Genomic DNA, 17,383 nt, shown 5'->3' with positions numbered 1-17,383 from the left:
GAGGGGGCAGAAAGATTATAAAGGCTAGAGGAGAGTCGACAGTGGTGGCACATGCCTTTAATCCCAGCACTCTGTGAGCTCGAGGCCAGCCTTTTCTGTGTAGCTAGTTCTAGGACAGCTAAGGCTACACAGAAAAACAAAAACAAGGGAGCTGGAGAGATGGCTCAGAGGTTAAGAGCACTGCTTGTTCTTCCAGAGGTCCTGAGTTCAATTCTCAGCAACCACATGGTGGCTCACAACCATCTGTAATGAAATCTGGTGCCTTCTTCCGGCCTGCAGATATACATGCAGACAGAACACTGTAAAATAAATAAATAAATAAATAAATAAGTAAATAAATAAATCTATTAAAAAAAAACAACAAAAAAGAAAACCCAAAAAGACCAGGTGGTGGTGGCACTTGCCTTTAATACCAGAACTTGGGGGCAGAGGCAGGCAGATCGCTGAGTTTGAGGCCAGCCCACAAACTATAGTCTACAGTCTGCAGAGCAAGTTCCAGGACAGCCAAAGCGACACAGAAAAACCCTGTCTTGAAAAACCAAAGGGGAAAAAAAACCCAACCAAAAAGCAGCACAAACAGAAGGGGGAAAGCTCATGCAGTCTCAACCCTACAAAGAGCTAACTACAGGCAACTGGTCAATGTTGAGAGCAGGAGAAATTGTCTACCCACGAAGAGCACACCAACTGATTATCTGACACCAAGAAGTCAGTCCTGAAAACATATACACACAAAGAGCGTTATACAGACAGAGCAGGTTGTACTTAGGTATTTAAAAATACACACACACACACACACACACCTAAGAACAATTAAATAAAAAGAGGACACAAACTTGAGTGAGAGCAAGAATACATGGGAATAGTTGGAGAAAGAAAGGGAAAGGAGGGAATGATGTAATTACATTATAGCCCCCCAAAAGGAAAAAAAATGTGCAAAAAAAAATACTAACTAGTATGGGATCTATGGTAATTTGAATGAAAATGGCCCCCGTAGGCTCATAGGGAGTGACTATTTGAAAAGATTCAGGTGGCCATGTTGGAGGAGGTGTGGTCTTATTGGAGGGAGTGGGTCACTGGGGGTGGGCTTTGAGGTTTCAGATGCTCAAGCCAGGCCCAGTGTCTCTCTCTCTTCCTGCTGCCTGCCTATCCAGATGTAGAACTCTCTTCTCTACCTGCTTGCGGCCATGCTTCCTGCCGTGATGATGATAGTGTAAACCTTTGAACCTATGAGCAAGTCCCAACTGATAATTATCTGATACCAAGAAGGTTTCCTTTATAAGAGTTGCCTTGGCTATGGCATCTCTTCGGAGCAATAGAAACCCTAACTAACATAGGGTCCCTGCCCTACCTGACCAGTTCTACTTCCTATTTTCATCAAAACGTCTGAGAGTGTTTTGCATGCTCTGCCGTGCTTGGCTTTCAATTATCCCATGGTAGGAAACTGGAAGCTTATTAGGAAGCTCAAATGCACAGTGAGACGTCAGTGAGACGTCCCTCACGTTCCAGTGAGGGATTGTAAGAAACATTAAGTGTTCTTCTTTCCTATCAAGCCCTGTAAGACTTGTGTTTAGGGCAGGAATCCAAATCTTTTTAATGTTCTCGCCTCGTAAAACTTTCATGCAAATGTTTCCATCCCTTCCACCAGTTAAAAACCTTTGTCTTCACGCAGCCCCTGCTGCCTCCTCAGGTCTTCAGCGGCTTCAGCCGCTGACTGTGAGGTTGCAGCCCAGCCTCTGTGGAGAAGACACAGTTACCGCCTGCGTGAGGATAGAACTCAACAGACGTCCTGTTCTGTGTGCTTGCTCCCCACTACTGTGAGCCCTTCGCCCTCTCGACCACGAGTCAAGCGACCTCGTTGAGATGCTTCAGTCGGAGTGGTGGTCGCTTTCTTGATCTTGTTTCCAGTCCTATTCCCTGGAAATAACCGAAAGCATGGGCCCTCAGCAAGACCTTATTAGTGGCCGGTTTCCAGGAAGAGGAAGGTTGTGGCTGATGGCTTCTTCCTTCCTCTTAGCTGAACTGAAGGAGTTTCTTACCTGGGAGCTACACTGGAATTGAAGTTGGAGTTACACCAGCCAGGGCAGAAATCGTCATGTTAGGCACCAGGACGGAGGATGTTACTCGGGGAAGGGTCAGGGAATCAGAGGACTGACTGCTCTATGAGAGGGCCCAGCAAAAAGCATGATGGAGCCCCGGTAACTCGGCTAAGAACCAGGCCTCAATTCCTGCCTCTTCAAACTAAACAACACAGTTTCTGAGGAAGACATGAACAAAGGGCAACCAATCACTGACGCCTCTGACAGTGAGGACTTCAAGACCTGCACGTACTAGATCTGAGTCAAACCCTAAGGTATAACCAAATAAGGACAGAGCCTAGGATTTGTGCAGTCTTTCCCCAGAACGTAAAAGCTATAGCCTTAGCCAAGCCCTGTTAGCCCTAACCAATTAGAAACGTACTAACATGATTGCCACTTGCCTAAGCCAATCCTAGACCGTACAATCACACGGCTCTTAGAATTCTTTAGTTGTGTATAAAAGAGCCCGCAAGCTTTCCTTGGGGGTCACCATTCACCACTTTTGCCTTTGTGTTGGATGCGTGCTCCCAGCATGCTGGTACCTTTTCAAGATACTAAATGCTCTTGCTGATTTTATATGTGGATGGTGAAAGATTTACGGCTACGCGACCTTGGCAGGTCCCACGGTGGGTGGGAGACTGCGGTGGGTGGAAGACAGACAGATATACCATGCGGAGAGAGCTTCGGTATAGAGTTTATTTACTGGGTATTGGAAAGGGCATAAGGGCAAGGGGACTGTAGAGGGAAGAGAGAGAGAGAGAGAGAGAGAGAGAGAGAGAGAGAGAGAGAGAGAGAGAGAGAGAGAGGAGAGAAGAGGGAGGGGGAAGGGGAAGGGGGAGGCAATAGTTGCCTCTTCAGAAGAACAGAGAGGGAGAGAAAGGGAGGAAGGGAGGGAGGGAGAGAGGAGAAGTAGAGAAGGTGAGAGACCAGGAAGGGGGAATTGGGGGTGGGCGGAGCTTATCTCTTAAAGGGATAGGGTACCCAGGTGACAGGGAAGGTCAGCAGAATGATAACAGATGGTGGTCCTTTGTGGGACTTCTCTAGGACCCTAACACTTTAGCCCAGAAGACTCCCCTGAGTGGAGAGTGGAGCTTCATGGAGGAAAGGCGGCCTCCAGAGGTCTGTGTGAAGTCGCCCAGGTAGAACCTTTAGGTGACAGTTGCCTTTGCTGTGTGCAAGGCTTGCTCTGGTGTGCTGTGGTTCATTATGGGTGGCAGGGGACAAGGACTGCGAGGGTACAGGGAGTTCACCAGACATGACCACTCAGACAGTTTATAGCCAATGAAAGCCTTTATCCCAGCTGGCCGGGGCTATTCTCAGGTATTTGGGACCTAAGTGTAGTCCCTAGCATTTGGAGCAAAACCACATCCTGGCATCTCGCTCAGCAACTTCAGGGGAAAGTTTGCACAAGCAAGCAGTTTAACAGAAGCTAGGATAAGTGAACTGGGACATTGTGGCCTTGGGTCCCAGAATAGATTTGGGTAATTTTCCATGGGATTCTCCATCAGAGAGATCTAATTCTAGCTAAACCCGAAGTGACCATGGAGAAATAAAAGGTGGAGGAACCTCTGCACTGCCTTTCCCTGTCACATTCTCCGCTAGTTCTATGAGTTAAATTGTTGACTCGTTCTGTCTCTAGTGGGGCATAACTGCTCCTAAGGACTTAACTGAGTTTATTCTCCATGTGACATAGTTGGCCATGCAGTTGAGGCTGCAGTGGAACAATGGTCTTCTACCCTATAAAGATTTGTTGTTTGTATTGCTTTAATAAAATGCTGATTGGCCAGTAGCCAGGCAGGGAGTATAGGCAGGGCAACCAGAACAGGAGAATTCTGGGAAGAGGAAAGGCTGAGTCTGCATTTGTCACCCAGACACAGAGGAAGCAAGATGAGAACACCGCACTGATAAAGGTACCAAGCCACGTGGCTAACATGGACAAGAATTATGGGCTACTTTAAGATGTAAGAGTTAATAAGAAGCCTGAACTAATAGACCAACCAGCTTATAATTAATATAGACCACTGTGTGTTTTTTGGGGGGCTAAACAGCCACAGGATTGGGCACGACAGAAACTTCTGTCAACATCTAACTATCAGCCTAATCAGAATAAGAATCAATAGTCCAGCTAATGCTTGAATAGTAAAGTGGTCAGCCTTGGGAACCCAGTAAACAGAGACTGATACCAATTATCTGATCTATGTCATTTCAATGAGGTTTGATCTGCCCATGGAAAGACTTTTTCTAATTACCACTGACTGGTTGGCGCATCGAGTTTCTTCCAAGGCCTTGCAAAGTCCTCCCTGTTTCATACAAAAGGCGGTCTCGTCTCCTTCAGTTCTGTGGGACTATGTGTGAGGGAGTCCACTTGGCTCTCCAGCCTGAACATGGCCTAGCTCTAAGTCTCTCTGGGAACTGATTGGGCTCCCAACAGTGAAGGCTGAGATGCCTGTGGCAGTTGCATTGGCTGTTCCTGCCCCTACTAGGTTCAGGACCAGAACCGGGGCCCGTTCAACCTTTATTAATACTGAGTCAAACCTGGTATGAGCTCTCTGCTCATCTCCTATATTATAGGCATATACCTGGGGGATGACGTAGACCATTCTAAGTGGAGTGGGGGTGTGACTCACTTGTTAGTGAGTCAGAGGAGGCACATTTAGTCAACTGTCACTACACACAAGCCAGGTAATTTGAGGCCATCCTCAGAAGAATGACTCACGATTAGTAGGGTAGGCATAAAATTGCGATTCCTGAGGTCTTTTACTAGCCAATTTTCTCCACAACCTGATTTCCTGATTCCTACAGCTCCCCAAACCCATATTCTTCTATCTCTAGAAGAAACATAGGAGGGCAGAGGTCCACCTGAAAGGTAGTTCCCCATCCTCAGTTTTTCCGGATTCCCATGGCCAGGTTTGGGGATTTTGTATCCCAGGTTAGTAAATTCTCATCAGTCTTATCTTTAAGGGGTCTAAGGTCCAAGTGACAGCTCATTTGTCGTGGTTCTCAATGACCTGTTTTCAATGGATGACACCGGCTTCCTTGATAACAGTTGGGGTGGTGAGATTACAGGGTAGGGTCCTGTCCAGACAGGTTCCCGGATGTTCTTTATCCAAACCAAGCCTCCTGACTGGACCTGGTAGGTAGCGTTGGAGGTGAGAAATGACAAGACTCCCTTCACAGTCTGGCCAAAGGCCTGGCATGCTTCCTGAAAACCTGCAAGGACTTGAGAAGAAGGAGCGGTTAGACACTTCTGCCTGAGGAATGTCTTGGAGCTTGGAGGGGATAGGAGGTGGTCTCCCAGGCACAACTTCAGGAGGAAGCTCCTCCCAGTAAGAGTACATCGGGCTCTGAGCAGGGCAAAGGGAGGAGGTTGGCCCAATGCTTTTACCAGTTTCTCAGACCAACCTGGTCAGGGTCTCCTTAAGAGTTCTGTTCCTTCTTTCCCCTTGACCTGAACTCTGCGGCCTAGACACACAATGTAATTCTCAGCTTATTTAATACCTTCATCAGATTTTGACCTGCTTTGGCTGTGAAGGCTGGGCCATTGTCAGACCCCAAAGCTAGGGGGCAATCCAAACCTAGCAATTATTTCCTGAAGAAGTTTCTTAGCTTCTAGAGCAATCTCTGTTAGGGTGGGGTAGGCCCCCACTCATCCTGAGAAGGTGTTCGCAAACACCAGCAAATGCTCACAGCACAAACCAGTAGGTCAGATTTCAGTGAAGCCCCACTCTCAATGTTTCCCAAGCCCATTTCCTTGAGCTCGTATCCCTTGTGGGGGTCTTCCTTTCCCCCTTTGGGGTTCACCTGAGCACAGTGGCACATCTAAAAGCGGTGTCTTTAATCAGGATGTTCAAATTCGGGACATAGTACTTGGGTCTGAGGAGTCCAGGAGTTCCTGTGGTTCCCTAAGTGAGTGACTTGGTGGGGAACCGTAACCAGTCGCCTTCCCAGATACGGCATCCACGACCCTTCTCAATTCTATCTGACCAGTTCTTGTTTCGCCCAGGCAGCCTTACCCTGGGGTGTATCTTGGGCAGTCTGGCAAGCTGGGCTCCAGCAGGGTTACCGATACCTGGAGAGGCCTCACTGGTCCTAGGACCACTTCCTGGGTGACCAAACCAGCTTCTCTGTTGCCTCTGGCTTCTGGGGAGTCCCCTTTCGGTGTACTTTGCAATGGACGACGGACACCCTTTTAGATAAACCAGATACTGTCCAATAGGGCCAGGATTTCTTCTCTATTTGTGATTTTTTTTCTGCTGAGGTTAGCAATCCTCTTTCTCTGTAGAGAGAGTCCCATGGCCATGGGCTGTAGCTAGAGCTTATCAGTTATTGGTGTACACTGTGATAGCCTGTCTTTCCCCCAGCACAGTGCTTAAGTCAAAACTAAAAGCTCACCTTGTTGAGCTGAGGTTCCCCTGCTCAAAGATTGTGCCAGGATAGTCTTATCTTGGGTGGCCATTGCTGCCCCTGCATACCTGATCCTGGTTTTAGGAGAAGCTGCTCTACACTGAGAACCAGACCTGGTATCGCCCATGAGACGTCAGTCAGATCAGGTCTGACAGACTGGATCAGGTCAGTTACCTCAAGACAGTCACGCAGGAAGCTGTGGGATCATCATCCGGCAGAAGACTGGCAGGGTTGAGGGCTGCTGTCTTGTGATGCAGAAGAAGAAGAAGAGCTTGTTATTGGGTCACCTGGGAGCTAGGCATCCATCTTTCAGGTGCTCCTCTCACCAGCGCCTTAACAGAGTGTAGGGCTATCAGTGTGTGCCCTAAAGTTAATTTGTCCCCCTTTTACCAGCACATGGCAGCTATGGCTCTCCCTTATACATGCCGTCCATCCAGCTATGACCAGGTCAAGTCTGTTATGGTAAAGATAAAACAACGCAGGTCCCCGAGTGGCTGCAGCGGGCAGCAGGCCACAAGGAGCTGCAGTGGTAAAATGCTGCAGTTCCCCCAGTGGCCTGTGGGCCATGAGGGTCAGTGGGTCCCAGGCAGGGAGCCCCAGGGGTGGGTGAGCTACAGAGATACACCATGCAGAGAAAGTGAGTATTTATTTAGTGGGTTATGGAGGGGAAAGGGAGAGAGGAGAAGGGAGAAGAGCAGAGAGAGAGAGAGGGAGAAGGGGAAAAGTGGGGAGACGGGAGCCAGGCAGAAGTTGCCTCTTTGGGAGAAAGACAGAAAGTGGAAGGAAAATCTGCTTACTGTGAGAGACCATTACAAAGTCTCTAGGAACCATATGCCACTGACCTTTTTCAGGGTCCCAGGGTTTGTATGAGGAGTCCCTAGGCAATGCCTCAGGCACCATCTACTTACAAGAGGAATGAATGACTTAGTAATGTCTCAGAGGGCCAGGGCAGACACCACAGCCCTTTTCAAGGCCTTGAAGGTCCTCTGCTCAGTCTCAGCCCATTCCTAAGACTTCACAACCCTGGTGCTGGCACAGACAGGATTGGCTATCTCAGGAAGCCCCATTATCCATAGCCAGCAGTAGCCAACCACCTCCCAGGAACCCCCATCCTTGGTTTTCTATGTGGGTGTGAGGATTTGCAGGATGGCTGAAATGGTCTTGGGAAGGTGTCTGCTTTCCTTCCTCTAGGTTACAGATTAGGGAAGTGAACTGAGGTGGTGTGGGACAAATGTCTATATTCTGTCAATTATATTTTAATAAAACCTGATTGGTCAGTAGCCAGGCAGGAAATATAGGCGGGGCAACCAGAAAGGAAGTAGAGGCAGGTCAATGAGAACAGGAGTATTCTGTGGTGCGGGAGAATTGTCTGTATGGTGTGGGAGAATTGTCTGTATTCTGTCAATCATATTTTAATAAAACGCTGATTGGCCAGGCAGGCAGTGTAGGCAGCAGAGCCAGACAGGAAGCAGGGGTGGAGCAAAGAGACTGGGAGTATTCTGGGAAGCAGGAAGCTCCCTCTGCCACTCCTGCACAGACCACCGAAAAGGCAACATGTGAGCTGTCATACTGAGAAAGGTACTGAGCCATGTGGCTAACATAGATAATGATAATGAATTAATATAAGTTACAAGGACTAATAAGAAGCCTGACCTAATGGGCCAATCAGCTTTATAACTTATAGAGATCTCTGTGTGATTGATTTTCTCTGGGACTTGCCAGTTGTGGGGTACTGGGCGGGAACAGATACCCCAACAAGCCAGCCCTTCATGTTACAAATGGCGCCCAGACATGGATAACTGAATCCACAGAAAGTCTGAGAAAGCTTGGGAAAGAATAGAGTAAAGCATGTTTTCTTGGTAGCAGCAATTTCTTGGGTCTGCTCTGCTTGCTAGAGGCAAACAAGTGCTCTCATCTAAGATAGGCTTCCTGACTCAGCTTTAGCTTCAAAACCCTGCAGCTCTTTTAAGAGGTCCTGCCACGAAACACTTAAATGGTGTTGACAAAAAGCTGAATGCATGCTTTTTGGTTTTCAGCCATAGCAGGAAAAAAGCTGTGCTGTTTTAAAATGCCGGCTTTCTGGACTGTCCTGCCAGAGCAATCTCTGACTCTTTCAGGCAAGCAGTCCGACTGAGTGTGGTCTGTGAGCAGAATGATGCAGCTTGCTTACTGGCAAGGACCTTGAAACACCATAGAGTTGTGGCAGTGAACACAGCTCTGGCTGGTATCTCAGCCATGAGGCTGGAAAGCTAAGGAATGGGCTGGATCTAACTGTCAAAGCCATGGCTTTAGTCCTACCCATTAGAGACTCATGTGGTCAGAAAAAGGGAGATATACAGTAAAGAGAGATTCAAAGATGAAGAAAACCTCTAAATGGTTTACAGTGTGTTAAAAATATATGCAGGCTAAAGGTTAAAGTTCTTAAAAGTTAAAAAGAAAAAAAGGGAGTAGTTGGGTGTGGTGGTACACACCTTTAATCCCAATGCTTGGGAGGCAGAGGTAGATTGATCTCTGAGACTTCAAGGGGCAGAGGTAGATTGACCTCTGTGACTTCAAGGTGTGGTAGCACACACCTTCAATCCCAATGCCTGGGAGGCAGAGACAGACAGATCTCTGTGAGTTCAAGGTGTGGTAGCATACACCTTTAATCTTAGCACTGAGGAGGCAGAGACAGGTGGATCTCTGTGAGTTCAAGGACAGCCTGGTCTACAGAGTTATTCCAGGACAAAGATATACAGAGAACCTGTCTCAAAAAGTAAAAGTAAAAATAAAAGAAATAGAGGTTAAAGTAAAGCCGCATAAAGATGGAAAATACACAGAGAATCTTGATACTGTATGCTATTATGCTCTCTTTGAATTGTTTGAATGTTGAGGAAGGAGCAACAGCTGCTAAAAGATATTTGCTTATAAATGCTGCTGAACTAACCCAAGATAGGCATTTTGAAAATACCTTGGCTTCAAAACTGAAGTCAAAAGGTATGTTACTTTGGAGGAGAGATTTTGCTTTTGTTTCCACAGAAAATGAGAGGCTCTGGATTCATTCTGAGTTAAGAAAAATCAGGTTCGATAAAGGAAGACCATCTGAGAAATCTCTGATAGGAACAGATGGCCCAGATGACAGAGTTCTTCATCCAGAACAGGTTCAAGACTGCTGCCTGAGATGATCAAGACTCACAGGTTCCTCCAGTCAGAACTTGATTATAACTCTAAATTTTCTTTAAGTCCCCATAAGATTATCAGTGCCCCCAACCAGCTGGAAGTAGCCTGAAATACTACGCCCACATTCCCAACAAATGGACTATGGGTATTTTCCTTTGTTTAAAAAAAAAAGAGGGAAATGGTGTAGGAGAATTGTCTGTATTCTGTCAATCATATTTTAATAAAACGCTGATTGGCCAGGCAGGCAGTATAGGCGGCAAAGCCAGACAGGAAGTAGGGGTGGAGCAAAGAGACTGGGAGTATTCTGGGAAGCAGGATACTCCGCCATTCCTGTGCAGACCACTGAAGAGGCAGTATGTAACTTGCCCAGCTGAGAAAGGTACTGAGCCATGTGGCTAACATAGATAAGGATAATGGGGTAACATAAATTATAAGAGCTAATAAGTAGCCTGACCTAATGGGCCAATCAGCTTTATAATTTATAGAGATCTGTGTGGTTAATTTTCTTTGGGGCTTGCCAGCTGTGGGGTACTGGGCGGGACAGAAACCCCCAAACAAACAGGCCCCATCATGTTACAGAATGGCGCCCAACGTGGATAACTGCATCCACAGAAAGCCTGAGAAAGCTTGGGAAAGACTAGAGTTAAGCATTTCGGTTTTCAGCCATAGCAGGAAAAAAGTTGCGCTGTTTTAAAATGTCGGCTTTCTGGGCCGTCCTGCCCGGAAAACTGCTGACTCTTTCAAGCAGGCAGTTCGGACTATGGAGCTATGGACACAATGTTGCAGCTTGCTTCCTGGCAAGGACCTTGAAACGCCTTAAGAGCTTTTGAGTGTTTATTCCTTAGCAAATGAAAGACTCATGTGGTCCGAAAAAGAGAGATATACAGTAAAGAGAGATTCAAAGAGTAAGAAAACCTCTAATGGTTTACAGTGTGTTAAAAATATATGCAGGCTTGAAAAAAAAAGGTTTAAAGCCTTAAAATAAAAAAGAAAGAGAGTAGCTGGGTGTGGTGGTACATACCTTTAATCCCAGCACTGGGGAGGCAGAGACAGATGGATCTCTATGAGTTCAAGGATAGCCTGGTTTACAGAGGGAATTCCAGGACAAAGATATACAGAGAACCTGTCTCAAAAAGCCAAAAGTTAAAAGTAAAAATAAAAGAAATAGAGGTTAAAATAAAGCTGTATAAAGATGGAAAATACACAGAGAATCTTGATACTGTATGTTATTATGCTCTCTTTGAATTGTTTGAAGGAAAGAGCAACAGCTGCTAAAAGCTATTTGCTTATAAATGCTGCAGAATTAATCCAAGATAGGTATTTTGAAAATACCTTGACTTCAAAATTGAAGTCAAAAGGTATGTTACTTTGGAGGAGAGATTTTGCTTTTGTTTCCACAGAAAATGAGAGGCTGTGTATTTATTCAGAGTTAAGAAAAATCATCTTTGATCATCTTTGAGAAATCTCTGGTAGGGACAGATGGCCCAGATGTCTGAGTTCTTCATCCAGAACAGGTTCAAGACTGCTGCCTGAGATGATCAAGACTCACAGGATACGTCAGTCAGGACTTGATCATAACTCTAAATTTTCTTTAAGTCCCCATAAGATTATTGTAGCATGAGGGGCCAGCTTGTTGGGGTTTCTGTCCCACCTGGCACCCCAACAAGTCGGCAAGTCCCAAAGAGAAATCACATATAGGACTCCATAAGGTTATAAACTGATTGGCCCTTAGTTCTGGCTACTTATTAGCTCTTATAACATATATTACCCCATTATCCTTATCTATTTTAGCCATATGGGCTCAGTACCTTTCTCAGTGTGACAGCTTACATGTTGCCTCTTCGGTGGTCTGCGCAGGAGTGCCAGAGGAACCTCCCTGCTTCCCAGAATTCTCCTGTTCTCATTGTATCACTTTTACTTCCTGTCTGGTTTTCCCGCCTATACTTCCTGTCGACACTCTTTCTCGGTGGCAGGATCTATGAGGAGGTCATATAAACCCTGGAGTAGAGTACTTCATGTTTACTTTTGTCTAAATTTCAACAGATCAACCAAATGATGCCACTGAGTCCTGAACCCCTTCTCCTGGCCTGTCTTCCTCACTTGTCCATTTCCCCAAAGGCAGTGAGTGCAGCACAGGAGAAAATTCTTTTCCCATCTCATTTATACTGAATCTACGCTGCTGTAAACTTTCTGAAAAACTTCCAGAAGTTGGGATCTCTCATCCCTTCAAATCTCTCTAATTTCTGGAGCTTTCTCCTTATGTCTGGGGCCACCTGCATAGCAAAGGCAATATGGTTAATGGGGGCACCTGGGTCTATGGGAGTAACCAATACCTTTCAGCTTTTTCAGAAACCCAGCAGATGCCTCATCAGGTCCTGGAGTAAACCTGACCTATCTGGATGAGCTGGCAGCCTTTCTGACTGCTGTTTTCAATAATCCTCCCACTAATGTTTGACCAGACCCCCAGAACTTCAAATGGTAGTTAGGTGATTAGGCAAGCAAGAAGTGGGTGTTCCAGAGTAGGAAGTGGGGGTGAGGGATGGAGTTGGGGAGGCAGGTCAATTTCTTGTGGCTAGGGCTTAGAGAATGGATGAGATTTGGGGTTCCTCTAAGTAACTTGACCAGGCCAAAAGGACTCAGGTTCCCAATAAGATGTCACAGGCCTTAAGCCGTGTGTGTGTGTGTGTGTGTGTGTGTGTGTGTGTGTGTGTGTGTGTGTGTATGTGTATAGTGGGGTATGTGTGGTTCTTGTTTTGTCCCAGAGAAAGCCATTAGTTATTACCAGGAAACCGGTGACTACCACCATGGTTTGGGAGCCATTGGCATTGCCATAGCAGCCAGCTTCCACTGCAGGGCCACAGTGGCCACCAGAAGGGTGGCCCTTGAGCCTGAGGGGAAATCATACCATTGCCCAAGGAGAAGTTATGGTCTTGGGATGGCTCACTCGCCCTTCCATTTTAGATCTGTTTCTCCAACCAACAGAACTGACAGAAACACACACAGGACACACAGGAAGGCCCAGTCATACAGAGAGACACCCAGCAGAGACAAATAGGAGTGTCCACTACACATTCATGCACCTGAGCAGATCAGGGGAGTCTGGTGACATCTCACACAATCCCAGAGGACGCAGGACCTACAGCTAACCAGTTGTGTCCTAACCAGATGGTGCCTCTTACAGACCACACCTACCTGTGGAGGCTTTCAGACTGATAACTTTCAATTTATCTTTTTTCTTTTGGGCGGTGTTTTTGGGGTGCCTCTGGAGTGCTTGGCAGTGATCAGCTGGAACATCTCAGGGGGCATACTCTCTAAGAGTTCTCTCCAGCCAGTGTATGCTTCACCAGTCCTAGGGGTTCTGAGGCTCCTCAGTATCAGGGTCCAGCCTCTGGACATCTTGCTGGAGCCTCCAAAATGTTACAGGGAGCCCACCAGAGATGACCATTTGGATACAGTGTATAGCCAATGGAGTATTCGGGACCTAAGTGTAGCCCCAAGCATTTAGACCAAGGGTTTTGCTTTCTTTCTTTCTTTCTTTCTTTCTTTCTTTCTTTCTTTCTTTCTTTCTTTCTTTCTTTTTTTTAGGTAAAGCCTACCTCCTGATATCTTCCTCAGCAGCTGCTGAGAGAACTTTTCACAATCAGGCAGTTTAACAGAAGCTAAATTAGTTGGGGCATCTTGACTTTGGCTCCTAGAATAGAGTTGGAGAATTTTCTAAGGGATTTCCCATCAAGGAGATCATACTTTAGTTAAACATGAAATGGACTCAGCAAGGATACAAGTTGGAGGAACCTCTGCCTTGTCTTGCCAGGTCACAGTGTCTGGAAAGTTCCAAGGACTGAGGGCTGCATTCATGTTTGTGATCCACAGTGTCGATTCTGTTAACTACTATGTTGACACCAGCAGAGCCATGTGCTGGTCAGATGAGCAGGTTGGTCATCAAAGTGAAGGTTGTGCCTGGGACCCAGACGCCAAGATCAACACCCAAAACTCTCCTCCTGGTCACAGGATTATTGTGAAACCTAAACATGAGTTCCTGCTTGCTCTCTGCCCCACAGTCTCCGAACAAAAGGGTGGCGAGCCAGGCCGTGCCATGTCCTAGACAGTGACCGTCACATGACAGGGTGCTGGCAGCTGTGCACATGCATGGCGGCTGGATGCTGTTCTGCAAAGACAGTTTAATAACATTTTGGGCAAAGACAAAGAGAATTTGCTAGGATTTTATTCATAAAGAGGCAAATCCTAAGCCACTCCATATTTGACATCAAAAAGACAGGTAAAGGAGTTATGGCAGCTTTGTATGACATAGATATACAAGAAAAAAGACCCCCTGCCACCAGCCATGCCCGGCAGGGACACTGACAGGCTTTGGACTTGCCAGGGATCTCGTGGCAGCTTGGTAGCTAGAGGTGAGCAGCCACAGTTCAGGGCAGAGACACAGCCTGCGGAAGCCAGGGCACCTCTCCTGCAGAGCCTGAATGAGACCAGCGGGTCCCTGGGAGGCAGCCCTTGTCACAAACAGTGTAGAATCTGTGTATTCATGTCGGGGACACACACTGTCCTTCAGACCTAGAAGAGCTCCTCAGGTGCTTGGTAGCTGAGGCGCTAGAGATGGGTGGTCCCAGAAGGACGGAGAGATTAGGGGGAGGTGGCTCCTTGGAGACCAAACCTTCCATCTTGAATGCTTGGTTTTTTTGTTGGATGAAGAAAAGTGTTTTCCAAAGCCCTCTGGCCCCTCTCAGTAACCACAGGGTTGGAGCACCATTGGGAATGGGGTTGCAGTGGGAGGAGGGATGGGGTTGCAGTGGGAGGATGTGACAATGAAGGACTTCAGAAAGAAGCCCACGGGGGAACCTGGAGCAAAGACCCTCTGCACAGAAAGGAGGTCAAACCCAGGGTCTCTGCCAGGGCTGGACATTGGGAAAAGCCCCAGACTGAGGGGCAGGGATGAGAGCTGGGAGCATGGTAGTGCTTGGAACCACAGGGTAGGTGGGAAGATAGTTTCACTCCCGGTGGGTATGCTAAGAGCCTGTAGGGGAGGTGGGGACTCAGCGATAGTGCCCCCAAGGGACCAGGCCACCCCTAGAGTCTCTGTACTTTCCTCCAGCAGGGCCTCAGCTGTACTAACACCACAACTGGCAGAAGATGAGGACTGAATCTGGAATGCAGGAGGAGGGGTAGCAACCTGGAGGAGTGTGTGTGTTTGTGTGTGCATGCATGAGTGTGTATGTGCATACGTGAGTGTTTGCATGTGTGTGCATGTGTGTGTGTGTTTGTGTGTATATGCTGTCCCTTTTGGGAGAGTGCCCTTGGGGTAACTCCATGGGATACTAGAAAAGGCCATTGGATGCTGGATCAGATGGCAGGAATGAGGGGATTAGCAGAATGCAAAGTGGCTATCGGAGGTTGACAATGAACAGTTGTCACAGAGCAAGGCCTGGGCACATCTGGGTGAGGTCCAGGAGCTTGGCTTCCCCTAGTTCCACTAGTGCTGAGGCCAAGTGGCCTGCCTAGCTGGGGTGGGGGGTTCAGCAGAAACCAAGTGGAATGAAAGTATGGGAATTGCCGCGGATCGTGGGAGGGAAGGAAAAGGGGCCATTTTTTTTTTTTACCATAGGAGAGGCTGGGCCCATGGGTTTGACTCAGAGTGGCTGAGCAGTGCATGTGTTTCCGTGTTCCAGGGACCATAAGGGTCCTTGGCTGTCTTTCCCCAGTCAGAGTTAGAATCTCCCTTCAGTGGATGCCTGCGTTCTATACTAGACACACCTGTTTCCCATTTGACAGAGACAGTCAAGGACTGGGCACAGGCAGCTGTAGTCAGTTGGCAGTGTGTTCACCTAGAATGCATGAAGTCCTGGGCTCAGTCTTCAGGGCAGCATAAATTAGGGCTGGACATATGGAGTGTGTGTGATTCCAGTACTTGTGGGGTGGAGGCAGGAGGATCGGAAATTTAATATCATTCTTAGCTATAGAGAACTTGAGGACTGCCTGGGCTATGTGAGGCACTGTTCAAAAACCAAAAACCAAAAACTAGCAATCCAGCACAGTGGAATGGAAGGCCCCACCTGACAGACCGCTTCTGAAGGGCTATGTAGTCACCGGGATGAGAGCGGGCTTCCCCCAGCAGGAGGATCCCTGAATGTGAGGCCCCCTGTCACTAATAAACCCTACCAGTGTCCACCCAGAAGTTCTGCAGGTCCCTGGGGCCTAGTGTGTGGGACTTGTGTGTGTGTGTGGGTCCCCTCCTCATAAGGCTGGTCAGGGGACAGGCTTGTTGGCTCATTTCAGTGGTTAAGGTGACCGGAGACCTCAGGCCAAGGAGTCTGTTCCACCTTCAGAAAGGTCAGTGTGCCAAGGGGCTCTGATAGAGCAGGGCATGCGGATGGGCTAAGGCTGAGGGAGGGCAGGGAGAAGCAGCCCAGCTGATCCAGTCGAGGTCTTGGGGCAGTAGACATGACTGGTTTGTGGGTTGGTGGAGGAGTGCATTAATTGGAACTCAAGAGTCCTAGTGGTGAGATGGCTTCCCCAGCAGCTCAGGAGGCCCGGGTCATGGTGGGGTTCCTACCAGGCCTTCAGGGCTAGGTAGCAAGCTGGGCTGGGGTGGACAGGGCTTGACTCGGGTACACTTCATAATCTTCGACTTTATGGGAAACAGGAATGGTTGGGCGAGCACTGTCTTCAGGGGGCGGAGCTCAGGTCTGACTTCACCTTTGACCAGGAGATGAGTTGTAGAAAGCTGATTGGAGTCCAAAAAAAAAAAAAAAAAAAAAAAAAAAAGGGAGGACATTTTCAAGGAGGACTTTTTCCTGCAGGATTCTCTGAAGAGGAACCAGGCTGAGAGGCCCACTGTTTACTTAAGAAATCTCCCAGTGAAATGTTTGGGTGGGGCGAAGCTCTGGGAGCCTTGGGAGCATTCCACTGCAATTTCTTTCAGATTTTTCTTAAACTATTTTCTGAGCTGGGAATTGAAGGGACATTAGCTCATTAGAACTTGCGGCTCTGGCAGGCCCTGCCCTTCTCCCCAAATTCTCTCTGCCTTGCTAAAAACCATTAGATTCCATTCCTGAAGCTAGCCCCCAAGGTTCATTCCCTTATTTGGCCACTTCCTGCTCCTGAGGCTGACTACCAAGGTCCAGCTACCAAAGTATTAAGGTCCAGCAATCAGGAGGCCCCTTTGGTTCACCTAATTAGCAGGCCAAATCAAATATCCCAGCGTCTTAGCCCATTCTGACACAGACCTCCCCTCCTTCTCATAAGAATGGCAACCGCAAGGTCATTCGCTGCTGTTTATCTGAGTCAGAAAGCAGCCGCTTTAACTTTTTCTTCCCTGCTTAATAAAGGATCTCTCTGTGAAAACAGGCATTTGGGTGTGGTTTGTGTCCAATCCGGGGTCTGAGAGGGGGTCCCTGCTGTATGGGGTCTCCTTCAGGCATAGTGGCACATGCCTTTAATCCAGCACTTGGGAGGTAGAGGCGGGTGGATCTCTGTGAGTTCGAGGCCAGCAGGATCTGCGTACTGAGTTCCAAGACAACCAGAGAGTGATGGTGAGATCCTGTCTTACAAAGCACAGCAACAGCAAACCCGACTGCTTGGTTTGGTGTGTGTATCGATATAGATTATTAGATATCTAATATTAGATTGGTCACTTTTAGATATTGATTGGTCACTTTTCTCTTGTGACAACCACGGCAGAAGCACCTACAGATGGAAGTTTATTTGGGCTAAGGATTCCAGAGGGATAAGAG

This window comes from Myodes glareolus, chromosome 18 (genome assembly GCF_982192425.1).
Source record: "Myodes glareolus chromosome 18, mMyoGla1.1, whole genome shotgun sequence".
NCBI lineage: Eukaryota > Metazoa > Chordata > Mammalia > Rodentia > Cricetidae > Myodes > Myodes glareolus.
The sequence above is the reverse complement of the archived record's forward strand: the minus strand, read 5'-3'. Positions refer to the sequence as shown.